Source organism: Castor canadensis, chromosome 2 (genome assembly GCF_047511655.1).
Source record: "Castor canadensis chromosome 2, mCasCan1.hap1v2, whole genome shotgun sequence".
In the NCBI taxonomy this organism is placed as follows: domain Eukaryota; kingdom Metazoa; phylum Chordata; class Mammalia; order Rodentia; family Castoridae; genus Castor; species Castor canadensis.
The window spans coordinates 51,324,110-51,340,802 of NC_133387.1; the positions used below are offsets into that span (position 1 = coordinate 51,324,110).

Sequence of the window (16,693 nt, forward strand, 5' to 3'; positions counted from 1 at the left end):
ACAATAAAGTGAAAAACAACCCAATTTGTAACAGAATTTTCTAAATTGGTACTACATGGAAAACAGAAACCAATATTAGAAACTTTTTTTTAAATTGAATGTTTATTTAGCTTTTATACCATCCCCAAAATAAGCAACCCTGAAGAAGCTTGCTCATTTGGATTTGGTTTGAGAATTTGAGATCTGCTTTTCCTACCTCTGCCAAGCTAATCCCTCTCTTCCCTACTTCTCTCTCATGGGCCCTTTATGATTTCCTCCCTCCTTTACACCCAAATGCAGAAGTGAACAGTGAAAAGCTGTTTAAGTCCCTTTAACATACTGAGAAAGGAAATCATCTGGCCCTTTTTTTTAATTCCATGATATTAAAGTAATTCATCTGAGTTTGTGCTAATGACAATAAATCTCTCATGCTGACAAGCTGTGGTCAATTATCCTTTCTACAGCCTTTTAAACCCAAAGCACTAGGAAGTGCGTCAGTGTTGGAAACTTGTGACTTACTTATTCAAAGGAAGCAGCCAAAGGGCTTGAATAACTCTCTCAGTGCTGTATCACCATGCTTCTAGTCCCAGACAGCCCTCCCAGGGGCCAGCAAATGCTGGGACACTTCCGCTGGAATTTTCATGTATGGAGGAAATGGTTTAAATAAAGTGGTGTGCTATTTATCCCTGTAATGAATAGTTTAACAGCCACAATTAGGAAGGAAATTCTACAAGCCTAAACTCCAGTTACTTATTACCGCCACTGAAAGTCAATTAAAGTATCTAACTAATTACAGGGATTGAGATCATCTGTCATCTGGCAGACCATATTAGAGGGAAGAGGGACTTGGTTTGTTTTTGAAAGTGTGTGATGTAGACTCTATTATGTTGGTTAGCATTTGGACAAGGGAGTGTGTAAGAGGCTTGCTGGGTTGCTCCATACATCTGCAGGTCTTTTTTCCTGGGAGAGCAGTAGAAATGTTAGCTGGATTTCTACCTAATCTTGGCTGTGATTCAAAGAGCAAGAGTTGGCCAGGAGGTAGGTAGGAGGATATCAACACTGCTAGACCAATCACCCATGACATCACTCTTTGTCTGAAAAGCCTATAGGGTTCCATGTTGCCTACCACAACAAATCCTTACTCCTTGACCACTGCAAGGTCTATCTGCTTCCCTACTACTCCCCAGTACCTCCTTCAGCCACCTCAGTAAGCTGACTTTCACAGACACTAACATCATGGTTCAAACCATGCATGTGCTTTTCTCTTGTTTTTAGCCTGTTATTAAATATGCATTCTTCCCTCTCCTTTGCCTACTCAAGTCCTCTTTTCCCTTTATGTTGCAGCTCTGCAGAACCGGAGCAGGATAGAACTCCTGCTTCATATAGAACCCAATACCAGACCTCTCCTTCTATGAGATGCCTATGCAGGGCAGAGTTTACTGCATGGTGGTTTTCAGACTGTGAACTCCTACCAGGGGCTACATCTTAACTCTGCTTCTTGCCCAAGCTTATATCCCCATAGTGGTAACCTCCTGAATCTTGGTTTCTTGTTATTGTTTCCTTTAGTCTCATGTTTGGTAAAATTTCTTACATACACCTAGCTGGCATTCTTTCATTGGTTCACTCCACTCATTCAGCAGTGTGTTTTGCATGGCTACTTGGAGCAGGACACTTGACCTATGGCCATTGAGTCTTCATCTCCTACAACATTGCCTCAATGGGGAGCTGTATTTTCTCCTACTACCCTGCATAAATCAAGGAGTTTCTCAATGCTCATCATTTCTTCCTTGACCATCACTTGCAGGAAAATGGTCATAAAAGCACACATGAATAGAGAAAAATCAGCTCTCTCCCTTGCCTCTCCACACAGCTCTCCTTAGAGCAATCTCAGAGCAAACCAGGAGACAAAGAGAGGAAAGTATTTCCAAATGATCTTTCAAATTACTTAAGTGCTTGCATAAGGTTCAAGTGTGGTTCAAGGGATGGGCAAAACTTGGGTCAGCCAGCTCTGTTAGGGTCAGTCAGATGTTGGGGTCAGTGGGTCATGTTCGAGTTAAATCAAGAACATTCCTGTATTTCATATCCCAAGACAGATATTGGAATTTTAACCTTCCTTCTTTCAGTGTCTTTATGATTTAAAAGCTCATTTCATCTTGGAATGAGATTCCCCCCAAAGGATCTATTTTCACAATCTTCCCTTTCATGGTATGTCCTTTGGCATATTATGTTCTGCACCTGTAGTGTTTAGACTTCATATATCCACTAGCATTTCCCTCTAATATGCTGTTTGTGTGAAAATTAACATACTGCATATATCCATGGTACCTGACAAGGATAAAACAGAAAATCTGACTGATAGGAAAATCCACAAAATGTTTTCATCAAAGCTTCTCACTATTTTCTGCAAGAAATATTGCCCAAAACAAAGAATTAAAAATAGAATCTTCTCAGGTGTCAAACAAATGCAAGACTGATGACATCAGATCATATCAAAGGACTGATCAGAACAGTTCAATGGCTCAGCCTATGTGACTGCACTCAGCACATTCCATGGAAGCTATTGTACCTTCATCATAACACCCCCACTACCAGCAATTGGACTAGTGGTGTTATGTGCCTCTCTGTGTGCCTAGCACACAGTAGGCCCTTATTAAATATTTATAATATGAATACCTGATCATTATTTGGCTATATAAATGCCATATGCTAGGTGCAGAGATTTCAAAACACCAAGATGCCCGGTATCCATCTTCTGTGATTCTCAAACCTGAGTGATCATCTGAATTCTTAGAAAGCTCTAAAATGTACAGATGTCCAGGCCTCACCTCCAGAGATGCTAATTTGGTAGGTCTTTATAGGGGTCCAGAGTTCTGTATTCTCAGAACTCAATGATTTGCCAAATTGGGAACCACTGATCTAGTGGGTGATAACAAAGCCTTAAGTTTTTAAAATCTCTTTTCCTACATATAAATTGTCTCCTGTGATTGTTATTCTTAGACAAAGTAACATACCATGCAGGTTACAGATGAAGATGGGAAGCTAGAGAGGTCACAAAGTTGGTGAAATCAGAGACTGGATTTGAGCCCCAAATTTCTATCCAAAACTCATCAGTCTTTCCACATCACCAACCCTCTCTTGAGAGTGACAACCAAGGAGAGCCGTTGGTTAAAAAGCAATAAACATAGGTCATCATTAAGTGAGCCACCAGCATGTCCAGTGCCTGACCTAGGTCCCCTGGAAGAATACTGCTTCTCCAACACATGCTCCTGAGAGTGACACTGGAAGAAAGAGCAATTATGGGTACAGGTCCTCTCAGTGATGGCAGGTAATAGGACTTTTCCATGGGAAATAAGCAAGTCAACAGACAAAGAAGCTTGGTTTGTACTCCACAAGGTCCCTGGTCAGGGACTACATGGTGAACTAAAAGTCTGATGCAATACTTTACTGACTGCGATTCACAGGTTCAGTCCTCTTTGCTTCTTGCTGGTTGTTGCCCAGCCCACTTTGCTGTACTCTGCTCTCTGCAGTGTGGTGGACATATCTCGTTAAAGGATTTATCCCATTATTATCATATAATCCAGTATGACACTAACAGGGCATTTGACAACAGACAGGAAAATTCCAGCTGCCTCTCTGGATTAGTAACATAGCAAGTTTCACTTTGCAATTACAAGCTGCAAGAGAGCAGCATCAGCAGAAGGTGCCTATATGTTCTGTGCAGGTACATGACCTGAGGCTTTTTCCTGTCACAGCCCTGACAAAAAAAGGCGAGTAGTTCAATAGTGTGGACACAGAGCTATCCCATCATTCAGAGATATGGTCCCCTGAGGCTGGGAGACACAGAAGTGGGGCTCTATGGTGCACACAGAGGGCTTGTGCTAAACACACACACATACACACACACATGTCACTAGAAAAATAAGCAGGAACAAATGAGAGCTATTAGTCTTTGATCTCTTTTAAATTATACCTACAAGTGCTTCTGGGTGGAGTACCTCATTAATATTTTTGTTTTTCCTCTTCTATGTGGTGGCACTAAGTTAGGGAGAAGAGATGGAAAAGGAAAAGGCTAGTAAATGTGCCTAGCCATTTATCAAATCAGTTGATAAACATGACGACAGCCTTGTTTTCCACATATTCATAACTGAAAAGATTAGTATTATGATGGAGGTTGTATTCTATGATTGTTCTCCTATAGGGTCTTCTCTTAGGATTTTTCTAGCTAGAAGATACGAAAATCAGACACACTTGGCCCACTGAATTATACAGACATGTACAAATTCAGACTACATTTTAAGTAATTACCTCGGGATGTTGATTTGCTTGATGGATACCCTTCCCTTCCCTCTTTTTAAAATGAGCTTCACAGACAATAGCATAGTCATTGAACTATAAAATATGTACTTCCTGATATCTATTATTAATGAGGTGTCACTGCTAGCATGAGGTGTGTCAGCAAAGGTGGATAATCCTGGGGAGATAAGGCTTAGAGAAGAGCCCAGGTGCAGCCCTGGCTATGCTGCCTGCCCACTGGACATAGCTGAAGGCAGAGGCAGAAGGGCACTGTAAAGACCACATAGGGAAGGTTTGAAATTTGAAGACTGAGTCACACTGTATAATACCAACAGTTTCGCTTTTCCTGTAATCAGTATGATTCATGGAAGCATCTTTAGTAGCAAGTGCTACATACAGAGCTGTAGGATTGTCCATAAGCTCTAGCATTTTTATTGAGGAGAATTTAATTTTGAAATAAAACAAACAAAACAAGGTTGACTGTAAGTTACCAGAATAAGATCCAGTAGAGCAAGTCAAAGTGGCCATGAATATTTTAAAGAAGACTGTGGAGAGCTGAATTTCTGTCAATGGGGCCAGTTACCTCAGTGCCTCCTTAAGGTACTCTCCCTGACATTGTAGAGGTCTACAGTTACTGTCATTCATCCTAACCACCAAAATAGCACATTAATGACAATTCTAAATGTAAAAAAAAAGATTTATTCCTGTATTGATGAAAATAAAAGAACTTGTCTTTCTGCCAAGGGATTGGTTAAGCAATCTACTAGTAAAGTAAAGAGAAGATTTTTTTCAAAATATTATTGTAAATTTTTGTTTATTTGGGGTAATTAAATTTTGGAAATAGTCTGCAAAAGTGAGGAACTTTTTTATCTGGTAGATAAATTGGGTTATCAAGCATAAGAATCACGTTGTATGGGATTTGTGACTATAATGAAGAGATCAGATTTGCTTCAGGTCCCAAGATAGCTCTACCAAGGAGAAAGTCTGAAAATGTGTAGAGAGGTCAGTAATAGCAGAGGACACAGCAGCCACGTGTCCTCATGTCTAACTGCTTTGGAGTGCCTCTCATTTGAACTTAAAAGATTACTAGATGTTTACTCACAAATCCTCAGTTCAAAAGCAGAGTGGAAGAGGTCATGTTCAAAACATTTGATAATCAAAGGTGAGAAGATTTATTTTTTAAGCAAATAAAACTTTTTTGCAAATATTATCGGTGTGGAATTATTCTAAAATTACATCTGAGCAAAGAATCATAAGTGCCTTTTATTTATCAGACTTAAAAAAAAATCCACCCACCCAACATTTCTCTCTATGCCTCAGAGATTAATTTCTCACCACTTCAGGTGCTATCAGCAGTCATTCTGGGGTTATTCGAAGAATTTAAGGCAAGAGATCTATAATAGAGGAAAACTGGTACATACATGCCGAGATCAACTGGTGATTTTCTTTTCACATTGTTTTCCATCAGAAACATTTTTAAAAGCCTGGGGAGTATAGCTCACTGGTAAAGCACTTGCCTACTGTGTGTGAGGCCTTACCTTTGATCTCCAGCAGGGGAAAAGAAAAAGTTTGAGGGCTGTGGCCTTTGGCTCAAGTAGTCCTGAGTTCAAACCCCAGTACTGCCAAAAAACAAAAGAAAGCAAAACAAAAACCTGAAAACTTGGTAAAATCTTTGTTTTAAAACAAGTAGACTCTTAGTTCTCTTCATTATAAGTATATTTACATGTTGAGATAAATCAAAAGAAATTCTGTCTGGATACATTCACTTTTTAATTTTCACAGTTTTATTGTGGGTGTAATGAGCCTCAAATAAGCTGCACATATTTAAGGCTGCAATTCAGGGTTTCGTCATAGGTAAACACCCATGGAATGTTCACCACAATCAGTATAAAGAACACATCCTTACCCCAAAACGTTTCCCCATGTCCCTTCGTAATCCTTGCCTCCCCATGAGCCTCTTCTTTCCCAGTCTATGTGCTGTTTGCTCTCTGTCACCACAGATTCTGCCAATGTAGAATTTTACATAAGTGGAATCACGCAATACCTATTGTCTTTTATCTGCCTCCTTTTATTCAGCACAGTTATTTTGAGGTTCATTCATGTTGTGTGCATGCACCTTTGATGGGTTTTCTAACAATTTCTCTTTTGTTCTCTCAAATCTGTTTTCCTCTGCATTGTTTTCTTCTTGCCTCTCTGAGGAAATATGCCCCCACTTAGATGCTAATCCTGATCAACTTTATTACAAACAAAAAGCTAAGGCAAACATTTCCAATTGCCCACCAAATACCAATGTTTTCCCTACCCCACAAATTAAAAAAGAAAAAAAAAGCCTCTGATTTTTTTCGCTGAGTTCATCAATGTCCTGCTAAAATTCTACATTTTTCAGCTTCTTCAGAAGTGGGGTGGGGTTATGTGATCAAATATGGCCAATGAAACATAAGCAGAAATATAGTCTGGCAACTTTTGAAACATCTCCTTTAGAAAGGGGCTGTGAACCAGGGATAGTGGCACCCTGCACATAATCCCAGCTACTCAGGTGGCAAGATAGGAGGATTGTGGTCCAAGACTGGCCCAGGCAAAAGTACAAGACCCTATCTGTAAAACAAACTAAAAGCAGAAAGACTGGGGCCATGACTTAAGTGGTAGTGTACTTGCCTAACAAGCCAGAGTTCCTGAGTTCAATCCCCAGTTCTGCCAAAAGGGGAATCCTCTTCTGCCCATTTACTGCTTGCAAGGCTGATATTCACACAGTTCCTAGACTGTGATTTGGCTATCTGTCTATTTTGATGAAACAAAAAAGCACAAAACTTAGTGGTTCAAAACAGCAATCATTTTATTATCTCTTCTAACTCCATGGCCGACTAAACTAAGCAATGTGGTTCTTCTCCGTGTGGTTTCAATTGGGTTCGTTCTTCTGGGGCCTTCACCAGTCAGGACTCCGAAAGTGGGCCATTCACATAGCAGATTATTATAATTGGCCATCAGTTGGGGCTGTCAAGCAGACAGCCTCAGTTCTCTTGCACAAGGGGCCTCTCAAAGCAGGATGAGTGAGTTATGAAGAGCAAGAAGTAATGCTGCTAATCCTTTTAAAGCCAGAGCTTGGAAGTCTTAGAACATCATTTCTACCACATTCTAATGGACAAAACAGTCACCCATAATCAAGTGGTTGGAGTAACTCATGCAGATCAGAAGGGAAGGACCGTGGGGGTCAACTTCAGAGAAAAGTTACCACAAACCATGAGAAGAGTCATTCACAAAGAATGGCTGGGCTTAGAACTCAAAGGATTCTGGAGTTGCCGATCCCTTCTCTTGTGTGAGAGAAAAATAAGCTTCCATTTTAGCAACTTCTATTATTGGTTTTCTCTCACAAAAAGCTGAACCAAATCCTGGCTAATGTATCAACTAAATAAGAGCTTACTTAAATATTCCCTTGACTTTGCAACCCCATCTAGTCATTACCCACTTTGTTTTTATCATTGACACTCTTTTCTACCATTCTACCATTCATTGTATACTCTCTGCTCTTTACTCCCTAACCTATTCCTTCATCCCTTCCTCTATTGCTTTGTTCATTCATTTACTAAATGTTTTTCGAGGACCTCTTCATGTAGTTATATGTTTTAGATGCTGAAGTTATGGCAATAAACAAGAAAGAGAAAGTTCCTGACCTCATGGAGCTTATCTTCCAATGCAAATTTATTGCTGTTATGCTCTGAAAGATCACCAATAATATCTCTTACCTTTTCTTAACTTCCAGTTCCTTCACTAGAATAGCAAACACTGTTAACTGCAGCCTCTTGCAAACTCTCTCCCCTTGCCCTTTCCTTGACTCTGCATTAGTGTGGAAGTTCTCTTTTCTAAAGCCACCCCACAGTTTCATTCCCTAACCCTTTCCTTTTTCCCTCTCTTTCTTTATACTCTTACTTCAGGACTATTTCCCATGAGACTTCCTCAAACAAAGGTAGTGAATGAAATAGGGAGAAGAGGGAAGGTGGGCTGTTAAGAGAGAGCACGGGGGCACTGAAAAAGACTTATAACTGTGCTAGGAAGAAATAATGGATTCAATTTAGGGGGAACTGGGTCATTTCTACAAAAGCCAACAATATAAAAAGTGCTTAATGATTGTTTAAATGAGTAGCTTGTACCATAGGTCAGTTATATAGATATGACCTATATCACTTTTCAGTAAGGTTAACAAACACATTGAGAAAGTTGGATATCTTGATGTCTGTTGGAGAGAGCCTAGAGGTCAGAGCTATTCTGTGTGTCCAAATAACCAAGGATTATGTGGTACATATCATATAAGTAAGAAAGATAGTGCTTTCTGCTCTCTTAACAGATAAATCAGGCTCTCCACTCTATTCTTTTGTAATTTGCTCATGCTTGTTCAGCCTTTGAAACAAATGAGACCAAACCATTACTCTTTCCAATGGAGGCAGACTTTCAAACCCTCTTCAAATTCTTCTACATCCATACCCCTGCCCCCTGCAAACCACAGACTATTTCTGGGAGTTCCCAGAGGGTATCTTATTTGTGCTCTGAAATGACACATACCACTGCATTGCTTAGCTCCTGTACATGGCACACCTCCCACTGAGTATCATCTTCTCATCCTAGGCTCTGCACTGATCCTTCTGGAGCTTCTATTGATCTACTGGAGTCCCTAGAGCATCAGAGTGGTTCACTGTTCATACATAGTTTATAAATGAGGAGGAGGCTAGTAGTTTTCCCTACACTGTGACACTAAAATCCACTTATGCGTATCTTGCAAAGCTCTTATTAGAGTCATAGTCACACCCTATTGGAATTGCAATAAACTTGTGCTTACAGTATTAAATCTCTATTTCTCTGTAACAAATTATTCCCAAACTTAGTGACTTAAAGCTAATATTAATTTTCACCATTTCTGAGCATTAGAAATTCATACAAAGCACATTATAGGTGGTTTATTTCTGCTTCATGATATCTGTGTTTTAAGCTGGAAAGCTCAAAGGCTAGGGGCTGGAGTCATCTGAGGACTCATTTACTTACAGGTTGTGATGGTTGATGCTAGGACTGTCACCCAGAGCATTCACTTTTGGACTCTCCATGTGTACAACGTGGTAACTTGTTTCCAAGAGTAAAATTCCAAGAAAGAGCCAATTGGAAGCTATCAGACAAATTAGGTCCTAGCCTTCAAAGTCACATAGCATCAATTCCACCATCTCGTGATGATAAGGCAGTTAAATGGATCTTCCTGGTATACGGATGATAAACTTCATCTCCTAATGAAGGAATGTCAGTTTCTTATTATAAAAAGAACATGTGGAATGGGATATATATTGGTACAGCCATCTTTGAAAACACAATATGCACCATTATCTCTGTGGAGTTCATATATTGTCCAATGGACTCCAATAAACCTTTTCTTGGCTTCACTTAATTTGCCTCTGTCCAAAACTAGCACTGTAAGACCTGTCCCTTATACATCTTCAGGGAGACCATTACCTAAAACAACTCAACTCATAAACAAAGTTGTATGTGGTGACTATTTCCATGTATTCATTGCAATGAGGCTATGCTTTGAACTTGGGTAACCACAGCAAGGTTTTGGCAGACAAGATTTTGATTGGTTATGGTATTCAATTAACTCCTACATAGACTATATAGAACAAGGATCCAGTTTATTATAATTTTCATCATAATAAAAGAACAAGCAACATTCAACAGAAAAGTTCATGGAAAAGGAAACTGTAGGTGAAAACAATTCTGGCGAACATAAAAACATATTTTGAAACCACTACAATTCAAGCCAGAGTGATAATTCAAAGGAATAAAACATGAAGTCCCAATATTGGCAACAAAAGCCATATAGAAATTTAGTATAAAACAAAAATGAGAAAAATGGGTCACTGAGTAAATGATATTGAGTGTTTTGGCCAGCCATCTGAAAAACGTTGGTTCTGTAGCACACACCATATATGATTAAACTCTAAATCAAAGACTTAATGTAAAAAATAAAATTCTTAAGACAGAAACAAAAATGCTACATTTGATAAGATTTTTAAAATGTTCTGTAGGACAAAAATACTATCAGCAAAGTCACAATGCAAATAACAAATTAGGGAACATACTGTGATTTGAAGGGCTTAAGCTTTTTATAATACATAAAGCGGTCTTAGAAACACTAAGAACAAGATCAATAGTCTAATAGAAAAATGGACAAAAGATATAAGCAGATGGGTCACAGAAAACAAAATACAAATAAAACTTAAAGAAAAAGTTTTCAATCTCACTTACGAAAGCAGAAATGAATTTTCACCTTGAGAGTGAATTTTTCATATACCAGTTTGGCAAAATTAAAACTTATGATAGCAAACTCAGTTGGCAAGAACAGGGAAACAGACACCTTTATGCATTGTTGATGCAAGTGTAAATTGAAACAAATCCTGTAGAGTCAATTTGGTGATGTCTATCAAAATTACAAGTGGAAATTTGGTAACTATGCTATAGATGCATTTGTGAAATGATAATATGTACAAATTTTTTCCTGGAAACATTATTTGGAACAAAAAAAGATTGAAATATTATAAATCTCAATCAGTAGAGAACTAATTAAATTAGTTATATAGCATGTCCATATAATGGAATACTATAGCCCTTTTAAGAGAAGAAAGAGGGGCTGATGGACTAGCTGAATTGGTAGAACACTTTCCTAGTGTGCAAACGTGAGGCCCTGAATTTAAACCCGGGTACTACCAAAAACAAAAATAAAAACAAAAAAAGGAAGAAAAACTTTCTCTATATAAGTCTGCAAATTTTTTCAAGTATAGTATTAAATTAAAAAGTATACTCAATAGTGTATTAAATGTGCTATTGTTAGAGTAGAAAAGAAATAGTCAGCGTATGTTTACGTGTATGTGTATAGAAAAACTCTGGAAGGATGAACAAGAAACAGGTGATGATGAAGCTATTTTGTTTGGACAAGTATCCCTCAAAGATCCAAATGTTAAAGGGTTAGTTGCCAGTGTGTACTATTGAAAGGTGACATGGGGCCTAATGGAATGAAGTTAGGTCATTGGGAGTGTGCTTTTGAAAGAACTATTGGAACCCTGCTCCTTCCTTCCTTCCTTCCTTCCTTCCTTCCTTTCTCTCTCTCTCTCTGTCTGTCTCTCTCTTTCTGCCCCTTCCCTGCCCGCCAGTACTAGGGATTGAACTGAGGACATCAGATATGCTAGGAAAGTGCTTTATCACTGAGCCACACTCCAGCCTCCTAAAAGTATTGTTTAAAACACTAGTACCTAGTACTATTCACTATGTAATAGAAAATGATGTGTTATTGAGTATAAGATTTAAATAAATAAAAATATGAAGAAAGAATTTACTGACTCTTGAAAGTTTGGTGCCAGAAGAGTTTTCAGATCTTATCATACCCAAACCTTTTTCTAAGATGGAGAAAATGAAATCCAGAGAGCTTCCCTAATTCACATAAAATCATTCACCAAGCTGGTGGCAGAGATGGTCTAGAAACCTAATAAATGACCCCATCTCAACTCTGACAATTATTATTTAATTGCAGGGTGAGCTACAAACACTTGTCCAGAGTCAAAATCACCACATTCTTTGAAATACAACAGGTTTTAAAAAGATATATGATTATCACAAAATTACTGCAAATTTCACCTAGTAACCTAACAGTGTTAGCATATAATATTCTAGCTAACAAAACTGTATTCTTTATAGGTAGTTATTAAAACATTTTAAAGTAAATGCTGGGAGTAGAATCATAAAATTACTGAATTCTCAAGTGAGCAGAAAGGAAAATATTGCCAGTTGTTGTGGGGTATGTGTGAAATTCCACCTAATTGGGAGACAGATAGGAATATCACAGTTTGAGGCCAGGTGGGGCAAAAGCTGAGACCCTATCAAAATCAAACTAAACCAAGATGGGCTGAGGGCATGGCTCAAGTGATATAGCACTTGCCTAGCAAACATGAAGCCCCGAGTTCAATCCCTAGTTATACCCCAAAATTTTTTTAAAAGAAAATGTTTATATATTTGGTTATGTGAAAATTAAATTTTATCTGGATAAAAGACATCATAAGTCAGATTAATGTTATAAGAATAGTTTTTAAATAAATAGCAATTTGTCATGCCATAAGTCTAGACATACTAAATATGTTTGTTTTAAATTATTATGATCATCTTTAAACAACAAAAAATCTTGCAATAATTATGTCACAGACATTAAATATCAGGTACAGGAATTACAAGATAAAATGGGAAGTTAACAAAGACAACTAGTTTTTGAAAAATTATTCTTTCAGTTAGAAATTGTCTTTGGAATACTTTGTTTTTAACCATCACCAGTCTGAGACATTTCTTGCAATGAATTGAATTTGATTCTGGATCAGTTGTGGTCAACAACATTTCTTCCATTGCCTCTTGAGAAAAAGCATCACCATCTCTAGTTACATACTTTACTTATATAATTGACTCATATTTAGCTTGATCTACAGCTTCAAAGACTTAAAGAAGGACATCTTCTAGACTGGTCTGTATCTTCTTTGTAATACTCTAGCCATCACTGGAAGATATTTTCAAATTATACATTTCTGGCAGGTTCTTCTGTCTCTGCAATCATGTGGGCCTCTTTCACCAGGGCATATCCTAGTGACCTGATAACTGTTCCAGCCTCTCTTACATCCACTGTATTATTTGACTCATGATCAAACAATTCAAACGCCTTTTTGATTTTTTTTTTTGTGTGTGTATGTGTGAAATTCTGCCATGGTTATCTCTTCCCCATCATCTGCCATCTTGTTGTGCTTATTGCCTGGGAGACATCTACTGTTAACCTTGGTTATGGGGTATTTTTCCTCTCAAGAATATTCAAAATGAGACAACTTAGGAAAAATAGCAGGTATCTGATAGATTATATACTAATACACTTATATGTAACAAGTTAGTATAAATTTCCAGGAAAAACATGAAAAACCCAGCAGAAAACTGGCAAAGGGTATGTATAAGCATGTTCCAGAAAAAGAAATATATGCATGTCCATTAATCAGAAGGAAAGAATCTTGATGTCAGTAAAAAATTAAAGAATCTCATCTTAAACTATGAGATATATGTTTACATCTCAGATTATTGAAGATTAAAGAGAATTGTAATATCCCACATTTTTGTTAAGGTAAAGGAAAAGGAGCCCTTTCATCTCCACTTTAGCTGTAAGCTTAGTATTGACATGACACAAGCCTGGAGGGCAATTTCTATGACATTTCTATGAAAAATTCTATGAAATTGTTGACCCAGAAGCACCACTGCCATGAATTTAGCTTGTAAAAATATTTGTCCCAAATGCTTAAAGATGTTTTTTGCAAGATGTATACTGTAGACTGGGGTTGTAATATCAAAACTGGGAACCCAACAAAATCTGCACTCATGGATGAGTAATTTAAAAATAGCAAAACAGTGTTGTCTCATATGGCTGGCTCTGCTGTTTTAAAAAGGATGAGGTTGCTTTAAATGCACTACCTGGAAAAGTGCCAATGACATATTAAGTGAAAGAGCAAGTTGTAAAGCCCCATGTACAGAATGATCCTTTTTTATAAAGGGGAGAAGGGGCAGAGGTATTTAGAGTACACATAGAAGAATGTCTTACTCAGAATCCTTAGGTACAAGAGATAAACTGAACAGAAACTAGCTTAAGTTAAAAAAGGAATGGTTCCTGTCACTGAGAATGCATAGGTGAAGCCTGCCCAAGATGTAGCTGGATTTGGGGCTCAGGTGATATCTTTGGTCTTGTCTGTCCACTGATTCTGTCTCCCTCTGTGTTTTGTCCTCATTCTCTTTCATTCCAGACGGGTGACTCTTTCATGTAGTTAAAGAATATGGCCACTGGTAAGCTAACTTCTGAACTTCCAAAGAGAATAACCTGCAAAACTGGGAAAGAATTTACTGCTAATTCTATCAGGAAACCCAGGAGGACTTTGACATTTTGGTTCAAAAGATCATAAAGGACCAAGTCCTTCTCTGAAGGTCAGGGTCATTCTTACTATCAGTTGAGCTCCCATTTCTATCTTGAATATTTGGGGCATAGACTAGGGAGCAGATGGCTCTCCAAAGCAAAGAATTCTGGTAAACAATCTGTGTGAACTACACATTCCATATCTATACAACGTTATGGAATGAAATACTATTGTAATTTTAAAATGCAACTGTAGGAAAAGAGATTTAAAAAAAATCATTTCTAAACCAGAAGCCCTATCTCAACTCTACTCTGATCAGGTGCCTCTTCCGAAGGGCAAAGAGGATCAAGTAGGAAGACTACTGAGGATCAAATACATAGGAGTGTGCTTTCTCACACCTGGGCAGTGGCCAAACAATTTGGGGAGGACCACAAGTGGAGGGCCCTGATTTTAGGCCACCTTGGAACACCACCTTATCAGGAAAAAACCCTGAGTTCTGACTGCTTCCGTCCTTTCCTGAATCGCAGGCCTCAACCCTTGTTTAGGCCATTCACTCTTAGTCAACTGCCCTTCTTACCCTTCAAGGTGTATTTTTGCTTTGTTAATAAATCATTTTTTACAACTGAAAAAAATTAAAAGAACACATACACACACACTTCCATTATTTGGTTAAAATGTGTCATATTTTTCTTAGTAATTAGTAGTTAATTTCTGGAATGAAACAGAGAAAGGAATTTTTATTGATGAAACTGATCCAGCCTTTCCTGTGAGTGGACTAGGATTGTGTGATGTAAGTGGGGAATGCACAGGCCTTTGATGAGAGCTACGAGGCTCTGTGTGAGTTGTCCTGGGGCTCCCTTAGGGTATGAGGACTTCAGCACAGTGCCAGCCTCAAGGCTTTGCTGCAGCCCCAGAGCTATCTGCAGCTTCTGAATGGGCTGCTAATGTTCCCAGAACGTGTTTTTCTCTCCAGACGGCAGTTGGTCCACTCTCTTTGCCACACTGGCAGCTATTTGTCTCCCCCCGCCCACAGAGGCATGTCATAGAGAAACCAAGAATGCAAGACCTAATAACCGTTAAATTCATTAATTTGAACTCCACAGATAGAGAATTTAAGACAAATCAGATGCAAGTTATAATGAAGTTTCTGTTTTATCTCTGAATTAAAGATCTATTTTGCAAATTGCAGAGTAAATAAGATTGCAGAAGGATAGAGAAAGCTATTTTTCAGTATTTCAGTATAGGTAATCAACAGATAAACTCAGGACCAGTTAGAAAGGATTACTGTCTATTCAATCAGGTATTTAAAGAAAAACTCATCTACTGGACATTTGAAGACAGGTTCTTAGTTACTGTGCATATTCTGAAAAATAACTAAAACAGGCTTTCATTCAGAATGCTTTACTGATTTGATTACTGGAGAGTTTTTGGGGTAGAATGGCTAAGACTAGTTTTAGATGTGATATCTATCTTATTCATAGCAGTTAAAATCACTGGATTCTGAGTCTTAAATTCAGGTTCTATCATTTAATGAGATCTTGACCAAGTTACTCACCTCTGTGAGCCTCAGCCTTCTCATCTACATAACGGGATATTATGGAATTGCTAGGATTCACTGGGAAGCTTGGCACATAGTAATCCATCAGTAAATAGTAGCTTTTAATCTTTTAGTCACATACTGTATTTTTAATGTGCCTGGCTTTTCTGGGGCCCTAAGAATTTCCTTAATTTTTGGTTTAGTGAGAAGAGACTAGGATAAGAAAGGGCTGGTTCTAAACATAGATATTGTCCGAGTGCTTAACACCTTTTTGTTCAGTATAGCAGTTCATGGAGATTAACTTTAAAAATCTGCATTCTGAATCAATCTGTCAGCTCCTCAGCCCATTGATTTTACAGGATCTGTGGGTTCTTAAAACAATTTTCCCTATTGTTCTGTACCATTCTTACATTTTTAAAAAGAAGAAAAAAGCAAAACAACACCACCAATTAAAACAACATATCTTTACCTGTCCTCCATCGAGGAAGGTGGTGTTTTGATCTGTTTGAACTTGATGGAGTGTACTGTCATTGTTGGTTCCCATTTCAGTATCATTCTTCAGCATATGACAGGCAGGCAGCATTTGCTCACAGACAGCACTGAGTGAGGAGCTAGGGAGTCAGGGAGCAGATCAAGCAACTTGATAAAGTGGGATGGATTGTGGGAAAGTAAAACAAGTGACACATTGGGGGAAATATTTGGCAAAAACATAACAAATATAAACAATCTCCACTCTAAAGGTGCAAAAATATAAAGGAGCTTCCAAATCAATCAGAAATGACAAATAATCCAACAGAAGAATTAGTCTCTGCCAAGAAGCAGAAGAAACTCAAAGGGTCAAGGCACACAAAAAGAAGCTGAGCTTCATCAGAAACCAGGGTAATTGAAGTAAAAGCAACAATGGCTCATTATTTTTGACTATCATATTTGAAAA

At 38.1% G+C, this 16,693-nt stretch overlaps 1 pseudogene; it reads right to left on the reverse strand.

Moving 5' to 3' along the window:
* Positions 1–13,070, reverse strand: part of LOC141418028 (dynein regulatory complex protein 8 pseudogene) — a 100,689-nt pseudogene extending 87,619 nt beyond the window's left edge.
* Between the last annotated feature and the right edge of the window lie 3,623 nt (positions 13,071–16,693).